The 26,184-nt window shown below is 42.0% G+C and overlaps 1 pseudogene; it reads right to left on the bottom strand.

The window, feature by feature from the left end:
* Positions 1-534: 534 nt before the first annotated feature.
* The window catches only part of LOC101602667, a 47,022-nt pseudogene continuing 21,372 nt past the window's right edge, over positions 535-26,184 (bottom strand).

Here is a 26,184-nt window from a genome sequence, read left to right as displayed (position 1 = left end):
CAACCAATGGCCTCATGCCTGCTGGGCAATCACCCTACCACTGAACCAGTTCTATGGCCGTGTTCTGCCAGTTCAGTTGGAGAATGAGGACTGTTTTGAAGCAGTTGCATAAACAGTTTCCTTCGCTCATTTTCCTAGGCTATGAAAAAATTTAATGATATATAAAGCGCCAGGAAAATGGCAGAGTGTTCTAAAAAAATGTCAAAATGGAAATTGTTTTCCTTGGTTTTTTTTTTTTTTTTTAAGAGTGTGTCATCCACGTTAGTTTTCTAGTGCTGGATTTGTTTTATTTGCTGTTTCCGTTTTACAATAGCCTCTCATAAATGTTTTACAAACAGCAGAGCACACAGAGAAGTTAGTACAAAATTGTAAGGCAGTTGCTTTCTTTGCTCGCCCACACAAATTCTGCTTGAAAACTATCTGTGTAATAAGAGGGAACCCAATCTCAAACAAACAAAGGGGTAAAAAAAAAAAAAAAAAAAAAAAAAAAACCAAACCCATTCTTACTAGATAAAGAAACTGTTCAGTAATCACTCACTTACACACTTGTATCCTATGTATTTTTTTATGGTCAACAAACTGATTTAAATGGTTCAAGTTGTCCCACCATTTAAAGAGGAAAGCAAATCCAGTAATTTTAAGCCATGGAGTTGACTTTTTCACCATTAGCTGCTCTTTTTCCAGTTCTTCCTTTGACACATAGCAAGCTTTTGATGTCATTGGGATCTGGATTCAAGGTTAAATTCTTCCTCAAAAATAAAATGCGAGCAATTTCATGTTCATCCCAGATACCTGCCTTGTGCCTTATAGTAAATTCGTGTTAGATGCTTCATTTCATTTTCATCTCTTCCAAGGGTATTCCCAATTCAGCTTTATTTTTAAAAATAATATATTGATTTGAGAGGCAGATAGAGAGAAAGAGAGAGAGAGACAGACAGAGAGAATGGGCACCTCGGGCCTCCAGCCACTGCAAGCAAACTCCAGACGGATGCACCACCTTGTGCATCTGGCTTAAGTGGGTCCTGGGGAATCGAACCTGGGTCCTTTGGCTTTGCAGGCAAGCGCCTTAACTGCTAAGCTATCTCTCCAGCCCCCCAGTTCAGCCTCTGTGGAGCTTATTTTCCACCAATGGCATTGCTTTCTTTAAGTTCGCCAGAATTACTCAATGGATGACTCAGCAACTGCTGGCAAAACCACCCGGAAAGGCAAATTTAGCATCTGATCTCTGCTGTAGCAAAAGTTTATTTTTAGTATTTGGAAGACGCTAAAAGCTCGATGTCAATATTTTCATTTAGGTGGCAATTCCTCTATGGCACCAACCCCAACTTTGTTATCATTTTTATCAATAAGAATACACATCTGTGACAGAAGTTGAGTTTGTTGCTCATCGAGTTGACAAAATGATCTGTTCTAGAACATCGCACGTCTGGCAAGAGATGCCCAAACGTATGTCTATTACGTGACACAGCAATCCTTCTTAAATATTTACTCAAAGCGAAATGAGAACATATGCTCACGCAGAGATTGGTGTGCAAAACGCATATGGTAAAATTCACAGTAGAGACAAACTGGGAAGGGTCCCAATATCCAACAATTACTGAATTGAAACAGATTATGGTACACCCATAAAATGGAAAATGGCATAGCAATAAAGAGGGATAAACTGCACATAGCAGCCTAGACGAATCCAAGGTCGTTGTACAAAGTCAAGCAAACCGGACGCGCTTAGAAGAAATGACGTCTTGGGAAACCATGGGTATGAAAAGGACGAAATGAGAGTGACAGCTTTGGGCTTGCCTGGTGCTGAAAGTGGAAGAGGAAAGAGTTTCTGAAAACTTTTCTGGGGGATTGTAAAGGCTGTGGTGAGCGTGTGAGTGTATGCATGATTTAATTTATTAAAATTGCATCATTAAATTTAGCTTGTATTCTTGTGACATTTCACTATGCCAATGGGAAAAATTCATTTAAGTTGGAAAAATTCCTCCGTGCCTATGACCCCAGCACTTGGGAAGCAGGGGAAAGAGGATCATGGGCTTGAGGCTAGTAACTTCAAGAGTAAAAGAGGGGGCTGGAGAGATGGCTTAGCGGTTAAGCGCTTGCCTGTGAAGCGTAAGGACCCCGGTTCGAGGCTCGGTTCCCCAGGTCCCACGTTAGCCAGGTGCACAAGGGGGCGCACGCGTCTGGAGTTCGTTTGCAGAGGCTGGAAGCCCTGGCGCGTCCATTCTCTCTCTCTCCCTCTATCTGTCTTTCTCTCTGCGTCTGTCACTCTCAAATAAATAAATAAATAAATTTTTTTAAATATTAAAAAAAAAGAGTAAAAGAGGCTGAAATGGCTCCAAACCATAAGAAAGCTTTGAACTGATACCGTGTATGCTTTTTTCCCCTAGATTACGTTTTTCTAAGGTTGTGGCGTGTGAAGGATTTTTAATGTGAAGCTTCTATGAGCCTCGCTGTAGGGTTCTTGGGTCTTACGTATTGAAGATAAGTGTCCAGTGTTTCCTGAGAAGATAATTTTATGTGTTTATGCGGAGTAAAACCTTTGAACTATGTAAGCTGTAATTTGGGGTTCTAGAAATATTACCGATACGTGGTGGAAGCTCGTCAGTCCTCCATTTCCACTGACTCGAGGCTATGCAGCTGTCACTGTCTCTGCTTGGCTGCCTCAGGTAATGTCAGGTTTTTTTTGTCCAGATAAAATGATGCCATGTCAGTTTTATGGGAGAAGGCATTAACTCTCTATGTGAAAATGCACCAAAATAATAGCAACTGTTAAAAAAAAGTCATAAATATATGGCATCTATTCAATTTCGATTTTAATAAACTATTGAATTAGAATGCTGGAAAGCAAGTAGGGGAGACGGTATTCTTTTTAAAAAAATATTTTTCTTCATTTATTTGAGAGCAACAGGCAGAGAAAGAGGCAGATAGAGACAGGGAAAGAGAATGGGCGCTCCAGGACCTCCAGCCACTGCACCGGACTCCAGACGCATGCTCCACCTTGTGCATCTGGCTTACCTGGGTCCTGGGGAATCGAACCTGGATCCTTTGGCTTTGCAGGCAAATGCCTTAACCGCTGAGCCACCTTCCCAGCCCACAAGCTGTTTTTCTCTTGCTAGCGTTTGGGTTTCAGTAGTTAGGGTTTTAACTATAATATGATGTGGAGAAGTTCTGTCTGCCCTTGTCTATTTGATGTTCTGTGTATCTCCTATACCTGGATGGGCCTCCTTCCCTTTCTCTCTCTCTCTCTCTCTCTCGTGTGAGAATAGGAAAATTGCCCTCAATACTTTTGTTGACGTTTCTCTCTATGCCTTTGGCCTGCCGTTCTTCCCCTTCTTGTATGCCCATAATTAGGATATTTGGTCTTTTTCAGATGTCCTCCATTTCCTTCATATTCTGTTCATACTTGAAAAAGAAAAATCTCGTCATTATTTTTGGACAACTGGAATATTTCCTTTGTCTTCTCCTTGGGTTCTGACTTTCTGTCCTCTACGTAGTGAGGCTTTCTTGGGAGCCTTTTGGAAAAGTCATTTCACTTTTCTTTCCTTGGTAGTTTCCATTTCATTTTTCTTCAGTGTCTCCATCTTTTTATTGAATTGCATTTTCGTTTCCTGTTTTGACTTTCTTGTTGTCTCTTAGACTTTGTTTCTGCATTTGAACATGCCCTCATTGAGTTTATTCCATGGACCATTAAGTTCGCTTTTGCGTTGTTGATTCTATATTTCATATATCTTTCTGCTAAGATGTTTTAAAATTTATTTTTATTAGTTCTGGGCATACTTAGTATGTAAACAACACATGTTGGTACCATCCTTTCCCTCCTCCCTGCCCCTTTCCCAAAGGGACCCTCCTCGTTGGGGATGCAAGTCATCCCCATGGGGATTGTGGGTCATGTATTGTGGTGGTGGCCGTCAGTTATGGGAGAGAGGCAATGTCTCTTTGCATAGTGTCCCAACTTATTTTTGATTATCTTCAATTTTATTGAGATATCTATTGAGAACTCTTTGTTGGTCCTCTTCCATTTCATTCATATATATGTATATTTTAGAGAAAATGAGAGAGAGAAAAAGAGAGAATTGGAACGCCAGGACCTCTGCAATCGAACGCCAGATGTTTGCGCCACCTAGTGGGCATATGAGACCTTGCGCTTGTCTCACCTTTGTGGGCCTGGCTAACATGGGATCTGGAGAGTTGAACATGGGTTCTTAGGCTTTGCAGGCAAACACCTTAACCACTAAAGCCATCTCTCCAGCCCTTGAATTATTTTTTTTTTTAATTTTTATTAACATTTTCCATGATTATAAAATATAACCCATGGTAATTCCCTCCCTCCCTACCCCCACACTTTCCCATTTGAAATTCCATTCTCCATCATATTACCTCCCCATTACAATCATTGTAATTACATATATACAATATCAACCTATTAAGTACCCTCCTCCCTTCCTTTCTCCACCCTTTATGTCTCCTTTTCAACTTACTGGCCTCTGCTACTAAGTATTTTCATTCTCACACAGAAGCCCAGTCATCTGTAGCTAGGATCCACATATGAGAGAGAACATGTGGCGCTTGGCTTTCTGGGCCTGGGTTACCTGACTTAGTATAATACTTTCCAGGTCCATCCATTTTTCTGCAAATTTCATAACTTCATTTTTCTTTACCGCTGAGTAGAACTCCATTGTATAAATGTGCCACATCTTCATCATCCACTCATCTGTTGAGGGACATCTAGGCTGGTTCCATTTCCAAGCTATTATAAATTGAGCAGCAATAAACATGGTTGAGCATGTACTTCTAAGGAAATGAGATGAGTCCTTTGGATATATGCCTAGGAGTGCTATAGCTGGGTCATATGGTAGATCAATCTTTAGCTGTTTTAGGAACCTCCACACTGTTTTCCACAATGGCTGGACCAGATTGCATTCCCACCAGCAGTGCAGAAGGGTTCCTTTTTTCCCACATCCCCGCCAACATTTATGATCATTTGTTTTCATGATGGTGGCCAATCTGACAGGAGTGAGATGGAATCTCAATGTAGTTTTAATCTGCATTTCCCTGATGACTAGTGACGTAGAACATTTTTTTAGATGCTTATATGCCATTCATATTTCTTCCTTTGAGAACTCTCTATTTAGCTCCATAGCCCATTTTTTGATTGGCTTGTTTGATTCCTTATTATTTAACTTTTTGAGTTCTTTGTATATCCTAGATATTAATCCTCTATCAGATATATAGCTGGCGAAGATTTTTTCCCATTCTGTAGGTTGCCTCTTTGCTTTTTTCACTGTGTCCTTTGCGGTGCAAAATCTTTGTAATTTCATTAGGTCCCAGTGGTTAATCTGTGGTTTTATTGCCTGAGCAATTGGGGTTGTATTCAGAAAGTCTTTGCCAAGACCAATATGTTGAAGGGTTTCCCCTACTTTTTCCTCTAGCAGTTTCAGAGTTTCCGGTCTGATGTTAAGGTCTTTAATCCATTTGGACTTAATTCTTGTGCATGGCGAGAGAGAAGAATCTATTTTCATCCTTCTGCAGATATTTATCCAGTTTTCAAAACACCATTTGCTGAAGAGGCTGTCTCTTCTCCAATGAGTATTTTTGGCATTTTTATCGAATATCAGGTGGCTATAGCTACTTGGGCTTACATCTGGGTCCTCTATTCTGTTCCACTGATCTACATGTCTGTTTTTGTGCCAGTACCATGCTGTTTTTGTTACTATGGCTCTGTAGTATAGGTTAAAATCAGGTATGGTGATACCACCAGCCTCTTTTTTGTTGCTCAGTATTATTTTAGATATTCGAGGTTTTTTGTGATTCCAAATGAATTTTTGGATTGTTTTTTCTACTTCATGAAGAATGCCTTTGGAATTTTGATAGGGATTGCATTAAATGTGTAGATTGCTTTAGGTAAGATTGCCATTTTCACGATATTGATTCTTCCAATCCAGGAACAAGGGATGTTTCTCCACCCTCTAGTGTCTTCTGCAATTTCTTGCTTGAGTGTTTTAAAGTTCTCATGGTATAGATTCTTTACTTCCTTGGTTAGGTTTATTCCAAGGTATTTTATTTTTTTTTGATGCAATTGTGAATGGGAGTGATTCTCTGATTTCATCCTCTGTGTGTTTGTTGTTAGCATATATGAAGGCTACTGATTTCTGTGTATTTATTTTGTATCCTGCTACATTGCTGTAGGTTTTGATCAGCTCTAACAGCTTGCTAGTAGAGTCTTTAGGGTCCTTTATGTATAGAATCATGTCATCTGCAAATAATGATAACTTGATTTCTTCCTTTCCAATTTGTATCCCTTTTATGTGTGTCTCTTGCCTTATTGCTATGGCTAAGACTTCCAAAACTATATTAAATAGAAGTGGGGACAGTGGACACCCTTGTCTTGTTCCTGATTTTAGTGGAAAAGCTTCCAGTTTTTCCCCATTTAGTAATATGTTGGCTGTAGGCTTGTCATAAATAGCCTTTATTATATTAAGATATGTTCCTTCTATTCCCAGTCTCTGTAGGACTTTTATCATGAAGGGATGTTGGATTTTGTCAAATGCTTTCTCTGCATCTAATGAGATGATCATGTGATTTTTGTTCTTCAACCCGTTTATGTAATGTATTACATTTATAGATTTGCGTATGTTGAACCATCCTTGCATCTCTGGGATAAAGCCTACTTGGTCAGGGTGAATGATCTTTTTGATATACTCTTGTATTCTGTTTGCCAATATTTTGTTGAGAATTTTTGCATCTATGTTCATGAGGGAGATTGGTCTGTAATTTTCTTTTTTTGTTCTATCTTTGCCTGGTTTTGGTATCAGGGTGATGCTGGCCTCATAGAAGGAGTTTGGTAGACTTCCTTCTTTTTCTATTTCCTGGAAATGCTTAAGAAGCAATGGTGTTAGCTCTTCCTTAAAAGTCTGGTAAAATTCAGCAGTGAATCCATCCGGGCCTGGGCTTTTTTTAGTTGGGAGATTATTGATAACTGTTCGGATCTCCATGTTTGTTATAGGTCTATTTAAGTGATTAATCTCATTTTGATTTAATTTAGGTAGGTCATATAAATCAAGGAAATCATCCATTTCTTTCAGATTTTCATACTTTGTGGAGTATATGCTTTTATAGTATGTCCCTATGATTTTTTGAATTTCTCTGGAATCTGTTGTGATGTTACCTTGTTCGTCTCTGATTTTATTAATTTGTGTCTCTTCTCTCTTTCTTTTGGTCAGATTTGCTAAGGGTTTATCAATCTTGTTTATCCTTTCAAAGAACCAACTCTTTGTTTCATTAATTCTTTGGATTGTTCCTTTTGTTTCTATTTCATTAATTTCTGCCCTAATCTTTATTATTTCTTCCCGTCTACTGATTTTTGGTTTGCCTTGTTCTTCTTTTTCCAAGGCTTTAAGGCGAAGCATTAGGTCGTTTACTTGCGACCTTTCTAATTTCTTAATATAGGCACTTAAGGCTATAAATTTACCTCTTAGAACTGCCTTCATTGTGTCCCAGAGATTTTGGTATGTTGTGTTCTCATTATCATTTGACTCTATAAATTTTTTGAGTTCCTTTTTGATTTCTTCATTGACCCACTCATCATTTAGTAGTGTATTGTTTAGTTTCCATGATTTTGTGTATGCTCTATAGCCTTTCTTGCTACTGATTTGTAGTTTAATTCCATTGTGGTCAGATAGAATGCAAGGAATTATTTCAATTTTCCTGAATTTGTTAAGATTTGCTTTGTGTCCTAATATATGGTCTATTTTAGAGAATGCTCCATGTACTGCTGAAAAGAATGTATATTCTGCAGCCTTTGGATGAAATGTCCTGTATATATCTGTTAGGTCCATTCCTTCTATGACCTCATTTAGTCCAGATGCCTCTCTATTTATTCTTTCCCTGGATGACCTGTCAATTGATGAGAGTGGGGTGTTAAAGTCACCCACCACCACTGTGTTTGGTGTTATCTGTGACCTTAGTTCTAATAGTGTTTGTTTGACGAATTTGGGAGCCCCCATGTTAGGTGCATATATGTTTAGGATTGTAATGTCCTCCTGTTGGAGTGTGCCCTTAATCAATATAAAGTGACCTTCCTTATCTTTCTTGACTAACATCGGACTAAAGTCTACCCTGTCTGATATTAGGATAGCAACCCTGCTTGTTTTCTAGGCCCATTTGCTTGAAACACCGTCTTCCAACCTTTCACCCTAAGATAATGTCTATCCTTTGTAGAAAGGTGAGTTTCTTGGAGACAACAAATTGTAGGATCCTGCTTTTTAACCCAGTCTGCAAATCTATATCTTTTCGTTGGGGCATTGAGACCGTTGATATTAAGAGATATTATTGAAAGGTGTGTATTTATGTTTGCCATTTTTTGTGTGTGTGTGTGTTTCTGGTTCTACCTGTGCTCTCTTCTGTTAACTGGTATTTGAGTATAATTTGTTTTTTCTAGGTTCCTTATATGTGTGCTTTTCCTTTTGTTCAGCATGGAGGATTCTATCAAGTATTTTCTGTAGAGCTGGTTTTGTCTTCAAATACTCCTTTAACCTGCTTTTGTCATGGAATGTCTTTATTTCTCCATCTATTTGAATGGATAACTTTGCAGGATAAAGTAACCTTGGTTGACAGTTGTTATCTTTCAGAACTTGGAATATATCACTCCAAGCCCTTCTGGCTTTGAAAGTTTGTGTTGAATAATCTGCTGTAATCCTGATGGGCTTGCTTTTGTAGGTAACTTGATTTTTTCTTTAACTGCTTTCAATATTTTTTCTTGGTGTGTGTGTTTGGAAGTTTGATTATAATATGGCGAGGAGAGGTTCTTTCTGGGTTTTGTCTGGCTGGGGTTCTAAAGGCTTCCTGTATCTGTATTGGCACCTCTTTCCCAATTTGGGGGAAATTTTCCTCTATGATTTTGTTGAAGATGCCTACTATGCCTCTGGAGTGGAGTTCTTCTCCTTCTACTATGCCCTGAATTCTTATATTGGATCTTTTCTTAGTGTCCCGAATATCTTGAAATTCCCACTCATACTTTTCTATAAGTTTGTCTTTCTCTTTGTTGGACTGCATTAGGTCTGCCACCTGGTCTTCTAGCTTAGATATTCTGTCCTCTCCCTCATCCATCCTACTGGTGAGATTTTCTACAGAGTTTTTTATTTCATTAACTGTGTTCTTCATTGCTAGTAATTCTGACTGGTTTTTCTTTATTATTTCTATTTCCCTATTTATGTCTTGTATTGCCTTCTTTATTTCATTAAATTGGTGTCCTGCCTCTTCTTTGATTCCTTTGATTTCCTCTTTGATTTCTTCTTTGATTGTTTTCATGTGTTCTTTGACCTCTTTGAACATATTTATAATCATTCTTTTGAACTCTTTCTCAGGCATTTCCTCTAACTCTTTCTCACTGGAGGACATTTCTGATGCATTAATACTTTTAGGTGGATTTATATCGTCTTGCTTTTTAGTGTTTCTTGTGTTATAATGTATATATTTTTGCATCTTGGATTAAGTTAATGCTTGGATTTTCTAGCTAGCTGTGTATTCTTAGCTGTATCAATTGATTTGATGTAATATATTTTCAGGGTAGGACCTTAAGGTATTAGGTGTGGCTCTTAAGACTCTCAGAGTATCTACAAAGATGTTCTTAGGGGTAGAGTTTCCCTGCTATAGGAGTATTCAAGCAGGCTGAGTGGAATAAAATACAGGTAGATTCTAAAATTTAACTAAACACTGTACACATTCAATCAAAAACAGCCCCGAGTATGTATGCAAGAGTAGTTATTATAATGACCAGATCCTCTATCAACAAAGAGGTTTAGATTTCTGGTCTGTTGAGGGATCCAAGTCAGCTTGTGGCCAAGTGGGACCCTTCCCTGGTGCAATCCCAGTTACCTTGGGTGATTTTGGTCTCAGTCAAGTTGCTGCCTGGGTCGTCGGGCTGCTGTTCTGATTTCTGGAGCTGGGCACTTGCTTTTCCTACGGGGCAAACTGAGCCGCTGCTGCTGCCTCTGCTGCTGCTGTAGCTGCCACTGCTGGAGCCACCACTGCTGCTGAAGCTGCTGCTGCTGTGTCCACTGCCGCTGCTCCCCCTGAAGCTGCTGCTGCGGGATCTGCCGCTGCTGCCGCTCCTGGGTCTGCTGCTGCTGGGGCCGCTGATATTGCTGCCGAACTCTGCTCCTGCTTGGGTCCCGCTGTCAGCCCAAGTTGACGTGGCCGGGTCCCAGGCCGCTGCTGTGTTTGCTGGAGCTGGGCTCAGGCGGTGGGGGAGGGGAGGGAGCCGCGGCTGCTCTGGTTGTCTCGCTGCTCCACGTGTGCTTCTCCCTCGCGGTCTGCTCCTCCGCTGCTCGCTGCCGCTCTCCCCTCACGTTTCCTGAGTTGCGGAGAGCGTGGTGCGAGGGGAAAATCCCGCACCTGGCTTCTCCTGCGGCTCGAGCCGAGTCTGGTGGCTTTCTGCTGCACCACAGCCGGAGCCGCTTTTCCCGCCTGTGCGGACTCTGGATGCTCTATAACTCTTCTACTTCTCCACTGCCGCTTCAATTTCCTATACACCTCAGTTTTTAGTAAAAGTGTGTATTTTGCTGAGTTTTTTTTGGTCTTTTTCCCCACAGGCTGCTTTGGCGTGGTACCTACGCCGCCATCTTAACCGGAAGTCTCCCTTGAATTATTTTTATTGACTTTTCCATTCCCTTCAGCCATCTTTTGCATTTTTTTTTGGCTTCTTTTTGTTGATTCTCTTCCATTTCATTGAGTCTTATATTCATGGCCTCAATTAAGTTTGTTTAACATACTTGTAATTGCATCTGGGGATTCCATGTTTGAAGTTTCCTCTACATTTTCACTGGAGGCTTCCATTACGGGCCCAGGCATCCTTGGTGGGCATCTCTTGGTTTGGCGTCTTGTATTTATTTTGCATTAGTGTGTTTGCCCATTTCTAGATGGTCCTCTTGTTTGCTAAGAGTGTAGCTCTTGGGGTGTCCGTGGTGAGTGGCCTGTTCAGCGTAGATCAAGGTGCAAGTGAGAGGGCGGTCTGTATGCTTGATTTGGATAGGTGGACCTAAGTCAGAGCACAAGCTCACACAAGCAGCCTCCAGGTGGGTCTGGCTATGGCTTTGAGAGGTCTGGCCTGCTTAGCTGTGAGGCCAGCTATGCATGCTAGAAGCTTGATGGCCAGAAACCAGGGTATTGACCCAAGGCACAATGGTTTCCCCTTTTGTCTCCTTTACGAATTGGAGAAATATTGTTTCCGAGGGTTTCAGTCGTAACCATGCAGCGTGCATGGCATCATCTAGCCTTGCCCAGACAAAACCTGGCAAGTTCTCCTCAGGGTTCCATGATGCCCTCCCAGACTGTGGGTAGCGAGAGCAGCTGAACGTCGTGTGGACAAGTGACATGCTGAAAGAGATGCCCGCTCTCAGCTCCAGCCCACCATGCTGCCAGGGAGAAGTGATGAGCTGAAAGCTAAACTTAAGAGTCTTTAGGTAAGATGCAAAACGCCTTCACATTCTAGGTTCAATTCGGTTTTACAGACTTGAGGGGAAGTTCCACGATGGCAGGAGGAAAAAGACGGCATGAGCAAGAGGGTGGACATCACCTTCTGGCCAACATCAGGTGGACAACAGCAATAGGAGAATGTGCCAAACACTGGCAAGGGGAGGTTGAGAAGATAAATTGATGTGAGGCTTCATGGGAAAGAATATTTCATCTGAAAGAAGAATGAATCTGAGAACTCCAAAGCCAGAGCGAGCCAGACCTCATTAATTGCCTCATGTGGCTAGTCCCAACACATCAACATGCTTATATAGTTTAACATATTTTTTTTTAAATCAACAGCAGGCAGTTTTTTTTAAAATATTTTATTTATTTATTTGAGAGTGACAGACACAGAGAGAAAGACAGATAGAGGGAGAGAGAGAGAATGGGCGCGCCAGGGCTTCCAGCCTCTGCAAACGAACTCCAGACGCATGCGCCCCCTTGTGCATCTGGCTAACGTGGGTCCTGGGGAACCGAGCCTCGAACCCAGGTCCTTAGGCTTCACAGGAGAGCGCTTAACTGCTAAGCCATCTCTCCAGCTCAGTTTAACATATTTTATTATGGCTATACACTTTATTTATATGCTTATACGCTTTATTTATATAGACTGTCACTGATACATATACATATATATATGCATATATATGTTTAGATATAATTTTTTCAAATTGATTTGCTGTTGCGTCTCTACATTTTGAAATTAACCGAAATATTTGTGTTAGTTAGGAAAGTTAGATCATGGCAGACTCCCAAAGAAGGGTGGCTCCAAGTTACCAGAGGTTGTGCCTCTCACACATGACAGGTGAAAGCTAGAATTCTAGGGGCCAACCTAGGCATCGTAAAGACTCCCGAGCCCTCTGAATCTGCCAATCCCCCCTGCATCCTATGGCAGAGTTGCACATCTGGCTGAAACAGGCTGGACCTGCCAGTGGTGACCGGAAGCTCCCAGTGAGGACCATCCTAAGCCACTTAGAGCCGGCCTAAGTTAGGATTTGAAATAAAGGAGTGCTAAATCCCAGAGCTGTCAGCGTGGATGACACGTGCATAAAATGCAGCGAGTCGTGCATGAATCTGTCATCCCGAGATAACTGTTTTATTAAAGAACACACGGTGACTTTTATCACAAGGAATGACATACTGCTTAATTTGTTTTTTTCCCCTCTGTATATATTACACAGGAGTACCTCCCACACACTGAGATGGGAGGAATTCTTCTCACATTAAGTGTTGCTTGTGTGTTAAACATGCACAGTCCTGATGTGGGGGAAGTCAAGAGGTTTCGACGTGTCCTTTCTACTAGCAAGACTTCTCACGACTGTGCTTGTAAACACATCTTACAATGTGCCCTGCAAATGGCTTTACTGGGTGAAAGTTGTGGACCTATCTTAATCATCCAATTGTTAAATTGCCCATTGCAAAGGTTATTCCAATTTATTTTTCCACTCCACCTGCTTCCAAACATCTTCACTGGGTCTGGGAGGATATCTTTTATTTCAAAACTCTTTGCCAGAATCCTGCTGGCTCTGTGAGGGTTGCTAAGAAGAGACAGAGAACCAGGAGAAGAGACTCATCTGTACGGATGGCATAAGCCATCTTAAGTGTGCCATTACCAGCCCTGTTCAGAGGGCAACATCACATCAGGATGCACAGTCAGGGCCTCCTTACCTGTGGCTTTCACATCTGAATATTGGACCATCCATGGACTAAATCCCTGTTTCTGTAGATTGTCAACATTTGGAAAAATGTGTCTGTACTGCACATGTACATTCTTTTCTTATTTTGAGGGAGAGAGACAGAGAGAGAATGGGGGTGCCAGGGCCTTCAGCCATTGTGAACAAACTCGGGATGTGTGCGCCCCCTGGTGGCGCATGTGCAACATTGCATGCTTGCCTCACTGTGTCTGGCTATGTGGGACCTGGAGATTTGAACATGAGTTGTTAGGCTTCACAGGCAAGTGCCTTGACCACTAAGCCATCTCTCCAGTCCAAGCACAGACTTTTGAGGTCATTATTATCTGAGCAGTGCATTATAAATAAAACTATTTATATCACATGCACATTGCATTAGATATTAAAGGAACCCAGAGGTGTTTTCAAGGGCATGGGAAGATGCACGTAGGTTATATGCAAACATGCTATTGTTAAATATCTGAAATTTCAGCATATGCAGATCTGAAAGACTAATTCTCAGCCCAGGTTACCTTTAATAGGAAGAGCATTACATAGTATTTAACCCCTTGCTTTTTTAAAAACATTTTATTTCTATTTATTTATTAGCGACAGAGAGTGGGAGAGACCGAGAGAAGGAAAGGAGAGAACGAGAGAAGGAATGGGCGCGCCAGGGCCTCCAGCCACTGCAAATGAACCCCAGACGCATGGGCCACCTTGTGCGCCTGGCTTACGTGGGACCTGGAGAATTGAACCTGTCTCCTTAGGTTTCTCAGGCAAGTAACTTAATCGCTAAGCCATATCTCCAACCCTGACTCCTTGTTTTAAGAGTGTTTGTATATTCCTACAAAAAGAGTCATTCTGAATGACAGGTTCACACATCACTCAATGATTTATATTTACATATTAACCACATTGCCCCTTTGCTAGGAGGATGCTTACTTTGTTTAGAGTAACAGCCCAATGTTCTTGGCGGTGAGTCTCCAGATTTTTACCAAGCTTCCCTCAAAGTCCTGCCACCCACCCAGATGAATGTTGAAAGTCCTGAGAGGGTGCCCAGCGTGTCCCCTACAAACAAAGCAAACACCTCATGCTGATGAGTAAGCAAGTTCTCTCTGTCCTCTCAAAGGTCTCTCCTTCCTGCCTTGGTCCCTTCCTCACTAAAAGTCCTGCTTTCTCATCCTCTTTTCAAAATCAAAGCCCATGGATATGACTGTGGACAAAGGAAGAGGGCCTTGACCATACCAGGAGAGAACTGCCCACCATGCTACAAATGAACTTACTGTATGCCCCTGTCAGTTAACTGAGAACCCCTCGCAAACGGTCCTGGCGCATGGATACGCTTGGCAAAGGAGCAAAGTAAAGCCGGGCACACTCGCAATATCTGGATGCATTTTACATAACGATGGGACAAGCCTTGTTCTTCCTGGAGCTCCTTGGATGCTTAGTAAAAGCCAGCGATTCACACCGACTCACGGGAAGACCAAGAGTGCGTCAAGGTGGCCGGAGGATGCCCCGGCCTCTCTGCTGGCCTCTCTCTTCCCCTTCTTTTCTGCCTTCCATCTTGTATTACTTTTTTTTTTTTTATGTTATCACACAAGCAATGGGTTTTATTATGGCATGTCCATGCATCTTTATTATTTTTATTATTTTATTATTATTTATTATTCCTCCTCCTCCCCCACCACTTTCCACCCCTCTCCTCCAATTCTCCTCCATTCTTTTTTGAAAATATTTTTTGTTTATTTTTATTTATTTATTTGAGAGTGACAGAGAGAGAGAGAGGGAGAGAGACAGAGGGAGAATGGGCACGCCAGGGCTTCCAGCCACAGCAAAAAAACTCCAGATGCGTGCGCCCCCTTGTGCATCTGGCTAACGTGGGACCTGGGAAACCGAGCCTCGAACCAGGGTCCTTAGGCTTCACAGGCAAGCACTTAACCGCTAAGCCATCTCTCCAGCCCTCTCCTCCATTCTTCAACTTTCATGTCATATACACTCTTCCACCTTCTCTCTTTTATTTCTCTTGCTAATTCTATAATTTTGACAAATTTACTTAACATCTTTAAGGTTTGGTTTCCTTATTTACACGATAGGATGAAATTTTAACCTGGATCATATGATCCTGGGTTGGGAGGGTGAAATAATCTAAGAAACCCACAAGAAGAAGGTTACTGTAATAAACTTCTAGTGTCCCCTGAGCAGTTTCCTTCTCACAGGAAACTTGTCCTAGAAGATGTCCTTGTGGGTAGCCATCCCCTCTCCAGAAGTCACTTGAGGTATGTCAGCCAACAGAGCCCTGGAGGCAACTCCACAGGATGCAGCCTGCAGCGTGCTCCTCGGGACCATGGGAGAGGGAAACTTCCAGAACACACATGATAAACCAGGTGAAGGAGCAAGGAGTCTGTGGGCAGAAGCTCCACAGGGAATTCTACATGGAGAATTTGGAGAACCGAGGCACAAGTTCCGTGGGGTCACATGTGACTAAGGGTTCGTTGTGACGTGACTGTGTGATCCACACGGGACTTAGGGTTCAGGGAGTGAGTTATGAGTTAAGTAATTATATTTAGCTCCATATTCAAGTGACCACCAGGAGAACATTGGCAGGAGAGAGAAATGGAAAGTAGTCCACAACGACTAAGCCGGACTTTTTGTAAAAAAAAAAAAAAAAAAGCAAGGCAATAAATAAATAAATAAAATAAAACCCTTCAACTTATGTTTAAAAAATGCCAAAGCAACTTTAAGTTACCAGAATCCCAAATATTCCTCATGGAAATAAGAATGACGGGTGTCTCTAGCTTTTAAGAGAATGAAAGAAAACCTTGCGTAAAAGCGGCATCAAATGTTTCAGGCTTGGTGAGAATGTAGCTTGCTTTATCCTGTTCACTGTCTGTTGCCCAGCAGCCAACGGCTGTCATTTTCACGGCTGGCTCTCTGTGGGGAATATTATAGACTCCTGAAGAGTGAACATCGTGAAACTTCATCATCAGCCTGAATCTGTCTCTCTACTCGAGCATTCAAATGGAGTCCTGTGGGGGGGGGGGGAGGATGGGAGGGTACAGACACGAAATTCCCTGTGGAACGCAGGCCGGCCAGTCTGAGCGAAACTGAGAGCTCCCGGGTCAAGAAGACACTCTGACAAGGAAATAACCCACGGAGGAGGAAGGTGACCTACAAAAGAACAAATGACTTCCAGATAAAGAGGCCACCAGGGGAGAATGCAGGTGACCTGTTAAGGAGAGCAGGTGACGTCTGGAGGAACACAGGTGACCTCGGGGAGAGCACAGGTGGCCTCTGGAAGCACAGTTGTGATCCTTCGAAAAGCATTGGTAGAGAAGATGAACTAGGGTCTCAAAGAAAGTTAACCTGAAGGAAAATTATACACAGGATCTTTTTTTTTTTTTTTGTTCTTGTCTGTTAGAAATAATTCTCTACTTGTGGCTAAACAAACTGTTATATTAAGAGACTGAAGGAAAGACCGGCATTAAGTATATTCTCCAAGGAGTAGTGCAATTTAAAAGCAGGCCATTAGCAACAGAATGTTAACTAGGCTATTAAAGAAACATTTCGAATTATTAAGTGCATTTACTGCCTCTTAAATTATGCCTATATACAAAAGGCAACAGAATGGTTGTTATGTAATGTAATCAGTTGTTATGACTCATTTATACATCCGGGAAAGGCAGCCACTATTAACGCTGAACTTGAATTCCGGTAACATGGAAACGTGTTCCATTCATGGCTATGTTAGGTGCCCTTGCCAGGGTGACCCTGCATCGTAGGGTGAGCCTCGCCTGGCTGACTGACGTTTCTCACTGCACGGGAAGATCAAATTTTTCTATGCACTTCCTGACATGAGTACATTTCTTTTACTTTTGTCATTGTCACATTCCCCTGAAGGAGAGAAACATTTGCAAAGAGAAAAAAAAAAAAAATGGGCCAAGGTCAGAGTATATGCAACCAGTTAGCAGATGGTCTTCCACTGGACTCTTGTTTAGTCCCTTCCCTTTAATGCTGGGATTTTCTTTCTGCAGGAGTTTTAATAACTTCTGCATCTGTCATTTGTACCTGGTGGGGCAGGGTCCTGTGTTCTCATGCAATCCAAGAAGTTATTGCTCTGGGAGAGTAAAAAATCTATAATGTAAGCTGTCATATTATGTAAAATCCATGTGGCCTACATAAGTGCTATTATTTTCTCTCACATAAATTCAGGTAAAGATATAAGAGAAAATAAACTCATAATTCCTGATGAGCATATAGATGCAGGAAAGAAAGGATATTTAAAGGGGCTTTATGGGGCTGGAGAGATGGCTTAGTGGTTAAGGCATTTGCCTGCAAAGCAAAGGATGCAGGTTAGATTCCCCAGGACCCATGTAAGCCAGATGCACAAGGGGGCACATGCATCTGGAGTTTGTTTGCAGTGGCTGGAGGCCCTGGCACACCCATTCTCTCTCTCTCTTTCTCTCTCTCTCTCTCTCTCTCTCTGCCTCTTTTCCTCTCTCAAATAAATAAATAACAATAAAATTAAAAAAATAAAAATAAAAGGGCTTTAATCCAAGTATTCCTCCAAAGGTAGGCCTGTTCAGGGGAACATAAGCCTTCTTATTTCCCTAAGAAAAAAATGAGACCAATTGATTCTAAATCTTCTCTGATGAAATTGTGTGTGTGTGTGTGTGTGTGTTTTAAAAGAGCCAACATTTTTCTCTTGGTTAAATTCTGAAGGTTAGATGGGTCTCACCTGTCTACTAATTTGGGGACATAGTCTATATTCTTCTGTACCTTGATTGCTATATAGGATTTTGATCGTTACAAAATACTAAAACAATCACCAGAATTTTGTATTGGATCATCAAACAAGGAGACCAGCACCAAATAGAGTTGAATGTCATTTATGTCGAGTGAAAGAGAACTCCGCTTCACACAAAGCTGGGGCTCTTAGGGGTTCTGAGACGGGGTGCTTAAGACCGTGGGGGACTTTGGGCAGTGGCTGGCAGGGAGGGATACTCAGGTGATCATGGTCCCTGGTGTGTGTTTGATATTGATTTACTCGCTTCACAAGCGAAGTTCTTGACTGTGATGCTGTGAATCTCTGGGCATTCTTTTTGTTGTTGTTTATTTTTATTTATGTATTTGAGAGTAACAGACAGAGAGAGAAAGAGGGAGAGAGAGAGAGAAAGAGAGAGAGAGAGAGAGAGAGAGAGAGAGAGAGAATGGGCGCGCCAGGGCCTCCAGCCACTGCAAACGAACTCCAGACACGTGCGCCCCTTGTGTATCTGGCTAACATGGGTCCCAGGGAATCGAGCCTCCCACCGGGATCCTTAGGCTTCACAGGCAAGTGCTTAACCGCTAAGCCATCTCTCCAGCCCATCTCTGGGCTTTCTAAAGGGTGACTTGACTTCTCATAGGTTTGCTGGTGTTAAAGAGTGATGTCCCAAGCCTGGTGTGGTGGTGCACGCCTTTAATCCCAGCGCTTAGGAGGCAGAGATAGGAGAAATGCCGTGAGTTCGAGGCCACCCTGAGACTACACAGTGAATTCCAGGTCACCCTGGGCTAGAGTGAAACCCTACCTTTGGGGCGGGGGAAGTGATGTCCCAGTGGCGAGTAGCCGTGAATTCATCCAGTAGATGTCCTTAAACTGGCAGTTATGGTCACAGAACCACCATCTTTTCTACAGTCAGGAAATTCTTATTCAGAATCTCATTTGGGGCTGGAGGGATGGCTTAGTGGTTAAGGCACTTGCTTGGGTTTGACTCCCCAGGGCCCACATAAGCCAGATGCACAAGGAGGCACATGTGTCTGCAGTTTGTTTGCTGTGGCGGGAGGCCCTGACGTGCCCATTCTCTCTCTCTCTCTAAAACGAATAAAAATTATAAAGAAGAATCACTCCTTTTGATTATGTTTTATCCAAAGTTTCATCCAATGATATTGTCTTTAGTATTAAGGTTTCATTTACATAAGTGTGAATTTGAACAGTGTGAGCATAAATATTTCATGATGTGTTTTCCTTTGAAACATGTGATTTGCTATAATATATCTTTAGTTCATTCCTCATTTTAATAAGGCTTAACATTTTGTGCTTTCTGCCATTTTATAATAATAGATACAGTGTCAGATGTTTCTATCTCCATGGGGATTTTATTTTTAATATTATCACAAAATATTTACCGTAAATAACCACCACAGAGAAAGCATTACTAAGAGTAAACTGAATCACATAATCAGTGGATTTGATATATGATAACATCATAGTGTTCCTGTCCCTAACCCTTTTCAGTCTGCTTTGTGTTAAAGGTCAGTAGTAATTCGAATATTCTTGATTAAGAAGTACTTTAATAACACTAGGTACCGTCATGACCATTGCTTGAGTTTTCTATTTGGCAATAGGCAGTATGCAGGACAATTCTTATAATCTTGCCTGCAATAGATTGTGAAACTGAAATTAAAATGTTGAATTTTGATTACTTATAGAGAAATTATAGAATTGGGCAAATTATTGTTATTAAAGAATCATGATAAGTTAAGTGTATATTGCCAGCTGATAAAAAGTATTACAGGGGCTGGAGAGATGGCTTAGCAGCTAAGCGCTTGCCTGTGAAGCCTAAGGACCCCGGTTCAAGACTCGATTCCCCAGGACCCATGTAAGCCAGATGTACAAGGGGGCGCATGCGTCTGGAGTTTGTTTGCAGTGGCTGGAGGCTCTAGGATGCCCCTTCTCTCTCTACCAACCTGCCTCTTTCTCTCTCTGTCCATCTGTCACTCTCAAATAAATAAAAATAAACGATTTTTTTTTAAAAAAAAAAAGCATGACCACCGCTGTGTAGAAGGAACGTGTTCAGGAACAGGCTTTTGTTCTGAGGGTCTTGGACAGAGGTTAGTCACAAAGCTGTCTGCTTGTTAGGAGATCTTTGTTACCCAACTTATATTGACAGCCTGCCTTTACAATTCCTCAGAGAACTTCGGTTTAAGATCTGCATTTGTTTCAATGTTCCCATTGCCATTTGAGATTTTCTTTTTTGTTTTTTTTAAATTAGTTGTGTACACAGTGTGTATACAGTCATGTTGGTACCATTGTTAGCCTCCTCCCTGCTCTCTCCTCTCTGCAAAAAAGCAGCACTTTTGCTCATTTCCCCAATTTCGCTTAGTTTCGGTTGGGGCCCTGGTGAGGTGCGATGGGCTGATTCTCTCCTCAGGTTCTGCGCCCCTCTGAAAAAGAGAAGCACATTCTCCAACGGAGAGTGAAGTCAGCCCCAGGTAAATGGGATATTCTTTTTAATTGAGAAAAAAATATAACACATAATGGACAATTCCTGGTCCTTTAGTACATTAAAGCAGATTTGGGCACTGGTGAGTCCTCACTAGTGAGGGAGGCATAGTCTCTGTGACATATATGGGGAAGCTCAAATCTTGTAATTTTATTTTATTTATTTATTTATTTATTTATTTGAGAGCAACAGAGAAAGACAGAGAGAGAATGGGCGCGCCAGAGCTTCCAGCCTCTGCAAACGAACTCCAGACGCGTGCGCCCCCTTGTGCATCTGGCTAACGTGGGACCTGGGGAACCGAGCCTCGAACCGGGGTCCTTAGGCTTCACAGGCAAGCACTTAACCGCTAAGCTATCTCTCCAGCCCAAATCTTGTAATTTTATATTTAGAGAAAAATATATATAAAGAGCATACACATAAAAGAACAATATAACTATAAATGGAATATCCATATATGTCCTATGTATATATACATAGGTATTCGTAGCCTCCCTCTCTTTCTTCTCCCCCCCCCCCCCCCCGCCTCTATCTTTGAGAAAGAATCCATGGCCTGGGGCTGCCAGTGGTCAACTCTGAAGCAGAAAATATTTACATTCCTGAGTTCCTGAGATCAGGCATAGTATCCAGTTATGAAAAGCTAAGGGTAGCATTTTTAGGCCATGAGATGTGAAAATTATTCGCTTCAATATTCTTTTTCCTCACTGCACTTTAAAACAACAGAGAATTTTCTGATCAAAGAAGAAAGATTTGAGTAAATTATCAATAAGTTTCCTACTAATATATTTCTTCTGCGCCTCTAAGATAAACTGGAAATTTCTAATTAGTAAAAACACAATGCTGCTATTGTGTTTATAGCAGCATGCTTGCTAATGTTTTGTTTTAAAACAAGTGATTGCTTAAAAACATAAAATGTACTTTGACTCATCCCTGGGTCTATCCATAAGAAGGAAGCAATTGTTTCCATCCACCAGAAAATGCTGGAAGGATCTTTTAGTAATTGCAGCCTAAGCTTTGGCTGTAGTCAGTGGCTTGCCTTTAACTCTTCTTCACGAGCTTTCCTTTCTACTCCACAAAGAGTCTCTCAAAGGGAATGTCTAACAGAAACGCTTACCAACTCCTGCCCTCCATTTTCCCGTCTGGATCTTTGCCTTCGGAATGTTTATAATGACAAGAGCCTTTAAACATCTGGACCTCAAGTGCTATCTATTTTTTTTTGCCATGTTTATAAGAATATTCCAAACAAGACCAGCACATGTTTATGGATTCCATAGTAGTATGAAGTCATGGGTTTCTCCACCAAAATCATAAACTCTGACTGGATGTGTGTACCACTTTTGGCAGCTTCAGGTGATCCTCAGACTACCACAAATTCAGTCTCTGGAATGATTTTTCCATTTGGTAAGTGGCTGATTCTGTAAGAGAACCTAAAACATTGTTCTGAAATGAACCTAACAGTGTTTTCATAGTTTACTCTTTATTTATTTTTTTAAAATAAAACTCATCACCAAATAATGTTGTTACACATTCGTATGAAAATATCTGATCCACTGACAGATGGGAATGGAAATATCTCATATTTCAAAAACACTGCTGCAATCAGATGTCCCTGATGTCGAGCTGAGCCACCCACAGCATAGGGAAATGGTCCCGTTTGTTTTTGTTTGTTGGTTTGTTTTTCGAGGTAGGGTCTCACTCTAATTCAGGCTGACCTGGAATTCACTATGGAGTCTCAGGGTGGCCTTGAACTCAGGGCAATCTTCCTTCCTCTGCCTCCCGAGTGCTGGGATGTAAGGCGTGCACCCCCATGACCGGCTGGTCCCAGTTTTATAAGGAAAATAGTTAATGGTGGCCTGGAAAGATCAGCCTCTCTTTTACCCATTCGTCTCTAGTCATTCTGCCTCTGCGTGAGGGTTCCAGGAGAGCACAACCAATTATCTCCCTGTATTCTGAATTATCTATTCTATGTCTGTATTGCTATCTTGCTTGGACAAGCGCATGAGGCTGTCCAGGGTTTCTGGAAGCGGCTCGGTCAGACATTTCATTGGCTCTCCTCTGCACAATAGCCCGCTTACTTTGCATTCAACTTTGTGCAAGTTGAGCTTTGGAGTTCTGTGTTCTGACAAAATACTTCTTGGCCTGTGTCATAAAGGAAGATATAGAAATGCCCACTGTCTGAGTGATTTCATGACTATGAGGGATTTGATCACTTTAATCACCTTTTTGTTCATTTTTATTTATTTATTTATTTGAGAGTGACAGACACAGAGAGAAAAACAGATAGAGGGAGAGAGAATGGGCGCACCAGGGCTTCCAGCCTCTGCAAACGAACTCCAGACGTGTGTGCCCCCTTGTGCATCTGGCTAACGTGGGACCTGGGGAACCGAGCCTCGAACCAAGGTCCTTAGGCTTCACAGGCAAGTGCTTAACCGCTAAGCCATCTCTCCAGCCCTTAATCACCTTTTAAACATTCTTATAATGTTTTGACAGTTTTGGGAGTCCTTGCTGGCTAGGGAGACACTTACTTTTGCTTTTGCACTATAGCCATTTGCTAGAGACAAGTGAACAACTTATAATGATTTCATTAAAAAAAAGAATCAACTAAGCTGGGCGTGGTGGCAGAGGTAGGAGGATCACCATGAGTTCAAGGCCACTGTGAGACTGCATAGTGAATTCCAGGTCAGCCTGAACTAGAGTAAAACCCCTCCTCGAAAAACCAAAATAAATAAATAAAAAACAAAAAAGAACCAACTAATCCCAAGTCCAGTACTGTCACTAACAACCTTATCTGACAATGATGTACCAAAACAGCATGTTCCAAAACCTCCCCTTTGCAGAAGAGGAGACTGCCATGCCATGCCTAGTATATTTAAGGGAGGTTCTTATTTGCTTGAGCAAGAAAACAAATGCTTTATATTTTATTTATTTACTTCGGAGAGGAGAGAGAGAAAGACAGACAGACAGACAGAGAGAATTGGCGTGCCAAGACCTGTAGCCACTACAAACAAACTCCAGATTCATGTGCCACCTTGTGCAACTGGGTTCCATGGGTCCTGGGGAATCGACTCAGGGTCCTTAGGCTTTGCAGGCAAGCGCCTTAACCACTGAGCCATCTCTGCGGCCTGAAAACAAATGCTTGAAATGCAGTCTTCTGATTAGAAGTGTCAAAAACCAGGAGCAGCCAGGACCTGGCTGTATCTCCCTGTGAGAGTGGGGTTGTTGTGGAGTTGTTATGGAATAATTAGATGGCTTTAGCACCAGATCTGGCTGTTAATTATTGCTCTTATGTGAGTGGGTTTAGCAATGAGGACAAAACAGAACCGAGGCCAAGCTGATTCTCGATAGCCACACAGAGAGAAGTAAAGTTCTGTTCATGTTGCCCCCTCACTGATTTGGACTTGCTTATTGTTTCCACACTTTCAAGTTAGAAGATGAATATCAGCCAGCCAGGTTAACCTATCTGAGGGCTTCCTGACTTGGGAGTCGAAGTTGCTTCCTCAGAGAGAGGAATCAACACTAGGGAAGAGTGACACGCTTAGCCGTAAAGGCTTACAGTTTTCCTTGACTGGAGATGTGGATGGAACTAGCGTGCCTGAGGCATAATTCCACATAAAGAAATGGGGAACTTGGAGATGGAGGTGGAAGGGATGGATTGATGATGGTGGAGCATTAGTGTCAGGATTAGAAAACAGCGCAGCTAAAGGTTTTCGTTCTGTGCCTAACATCTCATTGATTTAACTTTATTTAAATCGTCTTATTTGAGTCTTGTCTCTTAGCTTCACTGAGTCCTATTTCCTTCCAGCCTCCTTCCCTCCTCACTGCTGACCTCTATTGTTTCAAGGAAATTCTACAACACTATTCCAAGTTGCTCTTCCCTGGGGACCTTGGTGATCTGTCAATGTCTTTCTTTTTCTTTTTTTTAATATTTTATTTTAGTTAACTTATTGATTTGACAGAGAAAGTGAGAGAGAGAGAATGGGCGCGCCAGGGCCTCCAGCCACTGCAAACAAACTCCAGACGCGTGCGCCCCCTTGTGCATCTGGCTAAAGTGGGTCCTGGGGAATCGAACCTGGGTCCTTTGGCTTTGCAGGCAAATGCCTTAATGGCTAAGCCATCTCTCCAGCTCTGTCACTGTCTTTCTTAAATGTGGTCATGGACTCTCAGCTTCCATGGAAGGAACTGTTGGACTTGAGAATGGCCACATGGTCCCTCCCTTTCCATGGCCCCTCCCTTGTTCCTTGGCAGGAACTTGTATTGCTCCCGAAGAAGCAAGCCAAGCGTCCTTTGTACCGCCTGGTGCCTTCTCCCAGGCACGTTCCCACATCCAAAATTCTCGATGTTTTCAACTCCATGGCGTCCCAGTTGCACTTCCTGACTCAAAATAGAATCTGATCACTGCACATGTGTAATAACCATCCTCACCCCGAATTACAAGCACACCATGTACTGTGAGAAAGTAAAAACCTGTGATTCTTAGTTCCTGACTGTGCCCTGGGGTGACTTGAGTTTAGAATGTTACCAGTAAATTTAATGTAATATCTCCACCCATTTCTTTTCCCCAAGATTTGTGGAGGATCTGCATGTCTATGAACGAGCCATGGGTGCTTTTAAGCACCATTCCACGTGTCTGCCTCTCACTGTGTTGTTTGGTAGTTACCACTGTGTGTACGATCTCTACAGATTATAACTCCTCAAGGGAAAGGCAAGGATGCCACACATCCTTAAATCACCGGGTGAAGCGGCACACCGGGCACAAAAGTGCCTCATTACCATCTTCTGCATCAGTAACGGAATTGGAGAAGAATATTACAGACACCTGCTCTCTTATGCATAACCGCAAGTTTAATTTCCATATCAGATATGTGTGAGCCTCTTAAGAATACTTAATTCCAAATTAGAGTTTGGAAAATTCTCATCATCATCAGGAAGAAAAGACATCTGAAGAAAAACCAGTGCGAGTTATTTGTATACTTCAAGTGACAACATGGGATAAAATACTTCTTCACTTTATGTTTATGTGACCTCAATGTTATTCTCTTGGATTTCAAGCTATGGTAATACAATTTAAATAGATGATAAAGCCTCCTCCTGATAAAACCGAATAAAGGGAAACAAAATGACCCAAGAATTGCACCCACGTCTCCTTTTTCGTAAGTACTTGGTACCTCAGGCGGTGCTCTGCTTCAGCATATCTTTCCTGCTATGCCTTTTTAAAAAAATATTTTTATTTATTTATTTGAGAGTGAAAGACAGACAGAGAGAGAGAGAGAGAGAGAGAGAGAGAGAGGGAGAGAGAGAATGGGCATGCCAGGGCCTCCAGCCACTGCAAACAAACTCCAAGCGCATGTGCCCCCTTGTGCAACTGGCTAACGTGGGTCCTGGGGAATCGGGCCTCGAACTAGGGTCCTCAGGCTTCACAGGCAAGCGCTTAACCACTAAGCCATCTCTCCAGCCCACCTGCTATGTCTTTAACAAAAAAAAAAAAAACCCCAAAATACCTGTGATTCTTGGATTCTGTAAACCTTTGAAGAAAAATTCAGTATCTGTGTGTCCTCGCTTTCAAACGATCATTTATGATCAATGATTAGACACTGACTTCAACAATGCAAAACACCTCACTTTAAACTCTTTTCCTAGACACAGGTGGCTTATAGTCATAAACTCTCAGCTGTCTGGTAGATCCCAAGGTAGCTGGCATTTGTATTTAACATGCTGAGAGAAGAAATCTGAGCAAGCATTTCCTCTCGCTC

This window comes from Jaculus jaculus, chromosome 21 (genome assembly GCF_020740685.1).
Source record: "Jaculus jaculus isolate mJacJac1 chromosome 21, mJacJac1.mat.Y.cur, whole genome shotgun sequence".
Classification (NCBI taxonomy): Eukaryota; Metazoa; Chordata; class Mammalia; order Rodentia; family Dipodidae; genus Jaculus; species Jaculus jaculus.
Note: the sequence above shows the minus strand (reverse complement) of the source record. Positions and strands in the feature narration are given on the sequence as shown.